The sequence below is a fragment of the Arachis ipaensis genome, chromosome B08, assembly GCF_000816755.2.
Source record: "Arachis ipaensis cultivar K30076 chromosome B08, Araip1.1, whole genome shotgun sequence".
Lineage (NCBI taxonomy): Eukaryota > Viridiplantae > Streptophyta > Magnoliopsida > Fabales > Fabaceae > Arachis > Arachis ipaensis.
Window position 1 is genome coordinate 49,593,088 of NC_029792.2, and position 9,970 is coordinate 49,603,057.

The window sequence follows — 9,970 nt, forward strand, 5'->3', positions numbered from 1 at the left end:
CAAGAGCCAACATATTTAACATTCTTAAACAACAACTTCAAAAGACATATGCACTGTTCAAGCATACATTCAGAAAACAAGAAGCATTGTCACCACATCAATATAATTAAACTAAGTTCAAGGATAAATTCGAAACTCATGTACTTCTTGTTCTTTTGAATTAAAACATTTTTCATTTAAGAGAGGTGATGGATTCATAGGACATTCATGACTTTAAGACATAGTTACTAACTACTAATGATCATGTAATGAAGACACAAACATAGATAAGCACATAACATAGAAAACGAAAAACAGAAGAAATAAGAACAAGGAATGAATCCACGTTAGTGATGGTGGCATTTCCTTCTTGAGGAACCAATGATGTCCTTGAGCTCTTCTATGTCTCTTCCTTGTTTTTGTTGCTCCTCCCTCATTGCTTTTTGATCTTCTCTTATTTCATAAAGGATGATGGAGTGTTCTTGATGTTCCACCCTTAGTTGTCCCATATTGGAACTCAATTCTCCTAGGGAGGTGTTGATTTGCTCCCAATAGTTTTGTGGAGGAAAGTGCATTTGAGGCATCTCCGGGATCTCATGGTGATGAGCTTCATACGCCTCTTGAGCTCCATGAATGGGCTCTCTTGCTTGCTCCATCTTTTTCTTTGTGATGGGCTTTTCATCTTTAATGAGGATATCTCCCTCTATGTCAATCCCAGCCGAATTGCATAGGTGGCAAATGAGGTGAGGAAAGGCTAACCTTGCCATAGTGGAGGACTTGTCAGCCACCTTGTAGAGTTCTTGAGGTATAATCTCATGAACTTCTACCTCTTCTCCAATCATGATGCTATGGATCATGATGGCCCGGTCTATAGTAACTTCAGACCGGTTGCTAGTGGGAATGATTGAGCATTGAATGAACTCCAACCATCCTCTAGCTACAGGCTTGAGGTCCAATCTTCTTAGTTGAACCGGCTTGCCTTTGGAGTCAATCTTCCATTGAGCTCCTTCTACACATATGTCCATAAGGACTTGGTCCAACCTTTGATCAAAGTTGACTCTCCTTGTGTAGGGGCGTGCGTTCTCTTCCATGTTTGGCAAGTTGAACGCCAACCTCACATTTTCCGGACTAAAATCTAAGTATTTCCCCCGAACCATTGTAACATAGTTCTTTGGATCCGGGTTCTTACTTTGATCATGGTTCTTGGTGATCCATGCATTGGCATAGAACTCTTGAACCATTAGGATGCCGACTTGTTGGATGGGATTTGTTAGAACTTCCCAACCTCTTCTTTGAATTTCATGTCGGATCTCCGGATACTCATTTCTTTTGAGTTTGAAAGGGACCTCAGGGATCACCTTCTTCTTGGCCACAACATCATAGAAGTGGTCTTGATGAGCTTTGGAGATGAATCTTTCCATCTCCCATGACTCGGATGTGGAAGCTTTTGTCTTCTCTTTCCCCTTTCTAGAGGATTCTCCGGTCTTAGGTGCCATCAATGGTAATGGAAAAATCAAAAGCTTATGCTTTTACCACACCAAACTTAGAATTTTGCTTGCCCTCGAGCAAGAGAAGAAAGAATAGATGAAGAAGAAGAAAATAACGGAGGAGAGGGAGAAGGGGTTGTGTTTCGGCCAAGAAAAGAAGAGAGGGTTGTGTTGTGTGAAAATGAGGAAGAATGGAAGGCTTTATATAGGGGAGGGAGGGGGGTTAAGTTTCGGCCATGTAGGGTGGGTTTGGGTGGGAAATTGATTTTGAATTTTGAAGGTAGGTGAAGTTTATGAGGTAGGTTTATGGGGAAGAGTGGATGGATGTGAGAAAGAGGGGTGAGAAGAAGTGAGTGGAGGTAGGTGGAGATCCTATGGGGTCCACAGATCCTGAGATGATCCTGTGGGGTCCACAGATCCTGAGGTGTCCACAGATTCTATGGTAGGAAGAATTTAGACAAAAATCCAGTGACTACCTTATCCTAAGTGTCCAAGCTCTCCTTGGGTTGAGAATCTAGCTACAGCTTTACTTTATCCCTCACAGCAAATGGGAAGAGCATGAGTTTGTAAACCTCAGGATTCACTCCATTTGTTTTCACAATATCACAAATTTGCAGAAAAATAGAAATAAATTGATTTGGATCTTCCTGCAGGAGTCCGTGATACTGACAATTTTGCTGCACAAGAGAGACTAGTTGATGCTTCAGTTCAAAATTGTTTGCAGCTATAGGAGGCACCACAATACTTTTCTCATGGAGATCTGCATTGGGGGCAGTGTATGAGCCAAGCACTCTTCTAGGTTGTTCATTTTCATTCAGATTTTCCACATTGGCATCAACAGCTTCCTTTTCAAAGGTCTCACTTAGATTTTCACTAGCCTTGTAAAGTCTAGCTTGTTGCAAGCACCACCTCAAAGTCCTTTCAGGTTCAGGACCAAAATTTGTAAGAGGTTCCTTGTCTCTTTTCCTGCTCATAAACAGACAGAAAACAAGAAAAGTGGGATTCTCTACGTCAGAGTATAGGGATTTTCCAGTGAGGTAACCTGTGTAAAGAAATAAAATAAAACACTAAACAATTAAAGCAAGGGATTTTCGAAAATTATAATAAAAATAGAGCTAGAAATTTCGAAATATATAACAAATGAACAAGAAAATTAAAATAAAATTAACTAGGTAACACCAAACTTAATTTCAGAAATTAAGAAAAATTAATAACAGAAATTTTAAAAAATTATAGAGCAAAATTAAATAAAATTAAAGCTAAAATGCCTAATCTAGGCAATCAAACAACTGTAGTTGTCAATCACAGTCATTCCCCGACACCGGCGCCAAAATCTTGGTGCGAAAATTATATCACACAAACTAACCGGCAAGTGCACCGGGTCGTACCAAGTAGTACCTCAAGTAAATGAGGTTCGATCCCACGAGGATTGATGGACTAAGCAACAATGATTGCATGATTTACCTAGTTAGACACATAGAAAATGGTGTTTTGAGAGTTCAAAAGCATTAACAGTAATTCAGAATGACAGAAAACAAGCAGTAAATTGGTGTGAAATATATGGAAGAAAACAATTAAGGTTTCAGAGATATTTATTTTTCGGATTAACTTTTCTTACCAACTATTTTAATCATGCAAGATTCGATTCATGACAAACTATATGTGACTAAACCCTAATTCCTTAAACCTTTTTAGTTTCCTCTAACCTTCATCAACCGCCAATTCCTTGGTCACTTGATTCCAATTAGAGGGTTATTAAGTTCAATTCTAGTTTATATGCCACAGAAATCCTAATTACCTAAATATAAGAGAATTATATGTCATCTATCCCGTTAAGTCTAGATAATTAGAGATTTAGGAGAAATTGTTTTCAAGCTGTTGTTCAAGTAAAGAGCTTTTCCAAGTTTTACAAGAACTCAAATAGAACAAAGGTCATACTTCCGTTCCACCCAAATTCATAAGATAAAGAACGAAAACAATTCTTGAAATTGAAATCAATACATGAACTAAAATAGAAAAGTTATAGTATTAATCCATAGAATAAATAGAGTTCCTAACCTTAACAATGGAGGTTTAGTTGCTCATGGTTCGGAGAGAAAACAAGGATTCTAAAAAACTGTAAATTGCGGAATGTGGTCCGAGAGAAGAGAGGAGTCCAAAGGGCTTATTCTTTTCCCTTTTATATCTAATTCTAATTAATGTAAAATATATTTTCTAAAACTAAATAATATATTTTTCTATTTATAAATAAAATAAAAGTTAAATCAAAATCAATTAATATCTCGTGCAGGTCTCGATGGATGAAGGGGGACCACTTTGATTCCTATAGCTGGTGCCTAACTTCATGGAGGTTACGCCTAACTTGGAGGAGGCAGCAAGGATTGGGCGTGCATTGCTTGACCTGGTGCCTAACTTGGGATAGTGTGGCTCCTAACTTGGACCTGGCCGAATCCAATTGAGCGTGGTGGTTGTACCTGGCGCCTAACTCGAGAAACTCCAAGTTAGGCGCCACCTTGACAGCATCATCCGTTTTCTTCTCTTTTTCTACAAAAACTCCATCAAATCCATCCGAATGCTGCTTGAAATAAACAGAATTGCACATGACTCAAAGTAGCATCCATAGTGGCTAAAAGATATTTAAATCTTGATTAAACTCAATAATTTGAATGCAAATTCACTAGGAAAAGATAGGAAAGATGCTCACGCATCAATACTACTTCCTTCCTTGTAGATATCAATAGTGTCACTGCCTTTCTCATCAGTTACCTCAGCAGTGATGTTGTTGATGATATATGTTGTCTTAGTTTTGAGGTGTGGAGGGAAGCCATGCTTTCTGTAGCAATTGTCCACTAAATGGCCATCTCTGCCATAAAATGAGCATTGCCTGAGAGTGTTTCTTCCTCCATAACCTCTGCCTCTGTCACCTCTACCATCTCTTCTATTACCTCTGCCCCTAAAGGAGGTATGACTATTCTGATTGCTGATCGCATTGATTTGTAAGTTGGAATTCATGAAATATGAATTGGAAGCTTGTCTCTCTTATTGTATCAACATCGGAAAAAATGTATCTATTGGTGGGAGGAATTTCATCAGCATTATGCTGGACCTGATTGTGATGTATTGTTCATTCAATCCGTACAAAAATCTAACAACAAATATATCATCTCTATAGGTTCTGACAATGGAGGAGCAATTGCAATTCGAGTTACAAATGCGCGTGGGAAGAGGTCTATAATCCTCCAATTCTTCCCATATACTTTTCAATTGTGTAAAATAAGGTGTTATGGCTAGGTCACCTTGCTTGATCGAGAAAATATCCTCTTCAAGTTCTGCAATCTGGAACACATCTCCTTGGTAAAATCTCTTCTTTAAATCTTCCCATAAATTGTTAGCTACAACATTCTAAATCGCACTATTTTGAATTTCTTGGCTGAGAGACAAGTTGATCAAAAAAACTACATCGTATTACATCTTTCCCATGCTTCATAGGTTGGATAAGTTTTAATTGGTTTTGGAAGAGAACCATCAACAAATGCAATCTTGTTATTTGAAATTAGGGATCGCAACATCAATCTTGACAAGGAATTATAATTCTTGTGAGTTAATATTTCAGATATGAGAGAGTTACCTGGACTATCACCAGGATGAAGAAAGAACAGGGATGAGAGATCCATGAAAGGATTCGCTAGAGGACGAAAAGAATTTTCTTGAAAGGTGTTTATCTGAGCTACCAGATAAGTTAGCGCATTAAGATCGATGCCACTCGGTGCTTGTTGTGTGTTAACCGTTGTAGGATCCATGGCTTGAAATTGTGAGTAATGATCGTTGCAAATCAACGAATCTGAGAAATTGATGCAGATTCAGACCTTCTTTTGTTGATCTCGTTGATTTGGAAATGTTTCGCTTCAAGATGTGTAGTGTGTGAATCTAGGCAAATCTCATCAATTTATGTGGTATGAGTTCAAGAAAAGAGGAGAAATCAAGAAGGGAGAAAGAAATCGAAGAAAGGGAGAAAGGGAGAAAGGGAATAGAATTTCAAAGAAGAAATTATGGAGTGTTAAGGAGAAGAGACGGATCAGAAAGAGAGACTGAAGTGATTGCAAGCGGCAATTGCTCACCGCACCATGTTAAATCCATAGCTGGAAGACATTGAAAGAGAAAAGTAAACTTGAATTGAGGCTCTAATTGTGAAAATCCCACAAACCAGAGGAAGAGAGGGTGAAGTTGAGGGAACTAACAATTCTAATTCTCACTCTTCTGATATGATGACTTTGGACTAACTATTGATTATATACACTAAACTTGTAACTAACTATCTATACTACACTAGTATGTGCCTACTACTACTGCACTCACTCCTTATATATGTATTAGCTATATTACCTAAGTGACAGTGAGAGACGCAGAGAGAGAGAGAGAGAGAGAGAGAGAGAGAGATAGCTCGCATGGCCTACGTTGTTGCACCCTGCCTGCGTCGCCGTCGCCGATTGATGGAGGGTTACCATCACCAAATTGAATGCGCCGTGGTTAAGGTCTTCAATGTTGCCGTCAAAGGAGGTCTATCGCCGAGGAACAGAACGTGACGGAGAAGAGAGACCAAAGCGGTCACACACGGACGAGGGAAAACGGCGTCGCGGATTGGAGCTGGATCTTTCTGCCGCCGTTTCGTCACTACTACGGCTGGGTTGCCACCGCCGTCACCGTTGGGTCTGATCAGAGAGAGAGAAGGTGACGGTGGTGGATGTTGGTGCTGTTGCATGCGAAAAGAAAGGGCCGGTTGCTGTCTCAAAGCCGCTACGTCACCATTGGAGTTTCTTGTCGCCATTCCACCTGCCGAATGTCATCACCGGAGCTATAGCCACTCCGTTCTTTGGGTTCTTCTCTAAATACAGTAGGTTGTCTTACTCCAAAACCTTTATAGTCACTGTTCTATTATATATTACTAAGGTTTTCACGATATAAAATGTCTCAGGGTTGAGTTACTGTTGTTGTATGGTGCTTCTATGGGTATCACTGTTACGAAAAATGGTTGGATTCGATGCCGTTTATTTTGGGCCAATAGAAAAGGATTTTTAGACGCGTTTGGCTTTGTGGGTTTCGAGGAATTAAGATACGGACGATTTCTTAAACTCAATTTACTATCAAAAATTGTTATAAGTCGATATTAATATGAAAAATATATTTTTATGATTTCGTAAGTCTTATGAATTGAACTGAGTTGCCTTGAATGAATGTGAATGCTAGTTTGAATAGTTTATTGATTGATTGAAGATGTTTAGTTGGGTTTTGTACTTGGGTTAAGGTCGTTATGATGATGATTGGATTGTGACTGTTTCTGATTAATGAGTTAGAAAGTTGGTTTGATTTAGTACTATATAAAATGATTTTCTTAGTTTGGGGTTAATTTGATATTAAAAATGTATCGGCATTTGAAATGATTTGAGATATTGGGAATGGGTTTTGTTGATTTATTGGAAATAATTCTGAGAATTGAAAATGATTTTGACATTGGAATTAGTTTGAATTGTTGGTAATGAATTAAGATTTGAAAATGATTTATGGTATTAGAATTAGTTTGAGTTATTGGAAATGGTTGAAAAGAGGTTGAGATACAGTTTGGTTGAGGCTCTTGAAGGGTGGCAAAATCCGAATTTTAGAGGAGATGCTGTCGAAATTTTATAAAAATTCCCAGACTTTGTTTAAAGAATTATTTAAAATGAAAATTTGATTTAAGAATTATATTATTTGATTTCAATTTAATACGGAAAGAGTATGTTTTGAGTTCTATTGAGAAAAGATTTATGTTTTGAATTCGAACTATTAAGAAAAAGGATTATGCCTTGGGTTTGATTTATTAAGAAATGATTTATATCCTGGGTATAATTTATTCAGAAAAGCTTTATGTTCTGAGAATGATTTATTAAGGAAAAATTATTCTTTGAGTCTCAATTTATTAAGAAAAGAATGATGTTTCGGGTATGTGATTGAATGGAAACGAGATTGGTTGTCGCTCCCCTAAAGTTCAGAGACTTTGCGTAGAATTTAATTTAATAAATCTTGACTTAAGGCAATTTGATGAAATTTAATAACTTATTTTGTCTTGAGTTGCATAATATATGTGAGTATGATTGATGTTGTGAGGACGGTAGTTTTGTCCCGCTCACGGATTTGGCAAGTTGAGGGTGAAGGATTCCCTCTCTTGTCGTTGTATGAATGTGGAAAAGGTGCAAAGGCATTCTCCTTCGTATTATTTTCTCCACATCTTTCTCTGGTTGTAAGATGAAAAGACACACTCATTCGTTGTAAAAGGCACTCTCCTTCGTGATTCCTCTAGGAGAAGGTGGAAAGGCACTCTCTTTCGTTTGTGTTCCTTCTGGGAATGCGCAATCTAGAGACAACGTTTGGGTTAACTACCAGATGTGTCGGGTTCTGGTAGTTTAATAATTAATTTAACCTTCCTTTTTTAAATTGTCTTCGGGTTAGCTACCGAATATGTCGGGTTCTAGCAGTTTAATAATTAATTTAACTTTCTTTTTTAAAATTGTTGTTCAAATTGTTCAATATTTACATTGTTTACTTATACTATCTCATAATTAAAATAGTTACTTCATTTATTTTGTGGCTTTAATAAGAAATCAAAATCGAGTGTAAAAGGAAGATAATAAAGGGAGATTAATCTCAAGTCTTAACTTCAAGAAGAACATAGAAATGTAATATAATTTATCACTCCCCCTTTATTTAATTCACCATTATTATTTTTACCAATTCAAAAGGTGAACAATGTAGCTATTACATATTATTACTAACATTTTACACGACAAAAGCATTGACTTGTTTTATCGCAAAATGATGATCTTGCAAAGATTCCATAAAGCATCATGCATTCTCTCCAACAAAATGCACAGCTAACATCAAATGCTGCGCATATACAATCTTTTGCCTCTGTTATAATATGCATTCGGCTTCCTACAATATATTCCATTAGTCAAGAAACTAATAAACTCACAAAAAAAAATTTTATTGCACACAAAATTAGAAATAAAAATGTCTTCAATATAATTGGTTTTTTGGATGTGGTGCATACCAAAACCAATGAAAATAGCAAGCAAAAGGATGCAAATATAAAAGGAGATTTTCATGTTGTCCTTCTTTTGAGAAATAGCTTCAAGCTTTCAATAATGGTGATATCATATGCCAACAGAAGTTCTTATAAGTATTTATGTGCTCGGTCCAAACGATTGAAAAAATACTATTAACTTTCTTGCTGAATTCAAATAATCTTAAATTATTATTAAGATAATATTTAGACTGGTCTTTAAAATTACACTTGCGTTTTAATTTGGACCTAAAAATTTTGATTTGCTCAATTTAATCTTTTTGTAATTTAGTATTTGTAACTCACGTTAGTATATATATATATATTTTCTTGTATCACAAAACTGTTAGCAGTGTGAGGAACTGACGATTATCCTATTAGACTTCCTAACAACTACATGAAGTGACAATTGAAATTTTTTACCTCAATTTTCTCTTTAAGAAACTTTTAAAACTGTTAACTGAAATTAGGATTAGAATTTTAAATGCGTTATAGAGAGCAAAATAAGGTAAAAGATTTCGATTGTCACGTGAAATAGCGGTTAAAAAATTCAATATGACAATTGTCTGCTTATTTTAGTACACCATTAATGATTTTGTGACAAATAAAAGCTCAAAAACTAACATGATCTACAAACATTAAATTAGAAGATTAAATTAAATAAATTAAATTAAAACTTTGAAAACCACATTGAGACGAAAATATAATTTTAAGAGTTAATTTAAATATTAACTCATTATTATTATTATTCGAAATACAATTAATTTCGGTCAATAAGAAATACAACCTAATAATGAGAGCATTAAATACATTTTATTCAATATTCTTTATTTTGTCATTAATTAAGGTTTATTTGACCATAACAATAAATTTACAAAAATGTTCTCTATCTTATCATCTAAATTCAGCCACTAATTAACTACTAGTCACGTATATACGTTACCCCAACTGCTAAATCCAAAATTATTGCATCCATATCATATATAATTGATGTGTCTAAATTAATTTAAATGATCAACAGTAAACTCTGAAATAGACTTCACATCCACGATAAATTAATTTTTAGTTTGTTGAATTGGAGAATACTGTGGGCAACTAAAAAAGAAAGAAATAATATATAATCAGTATATTTCACCGTCTAATTAAATGCTTTCGACTTATTTCTAACGTTTTTTTCATTAATAATTTGTAGTCTAGCGCTACTCTTAAGTTATAATGTTGGTATTAAATATCTTTAGCGGCGAGTCGCACTAGTAAATTTAAATGCGCAATAAATACATTAAAAAATTAAATGCGCAATAAATACATTAAAATTTATATTTTGCATCTGCTTTTGTAAAGAAAAATAATTGATAACTTCAATATGTTTTTTAGAATTATATTAACTAAATTTTGGAATAAATTATTA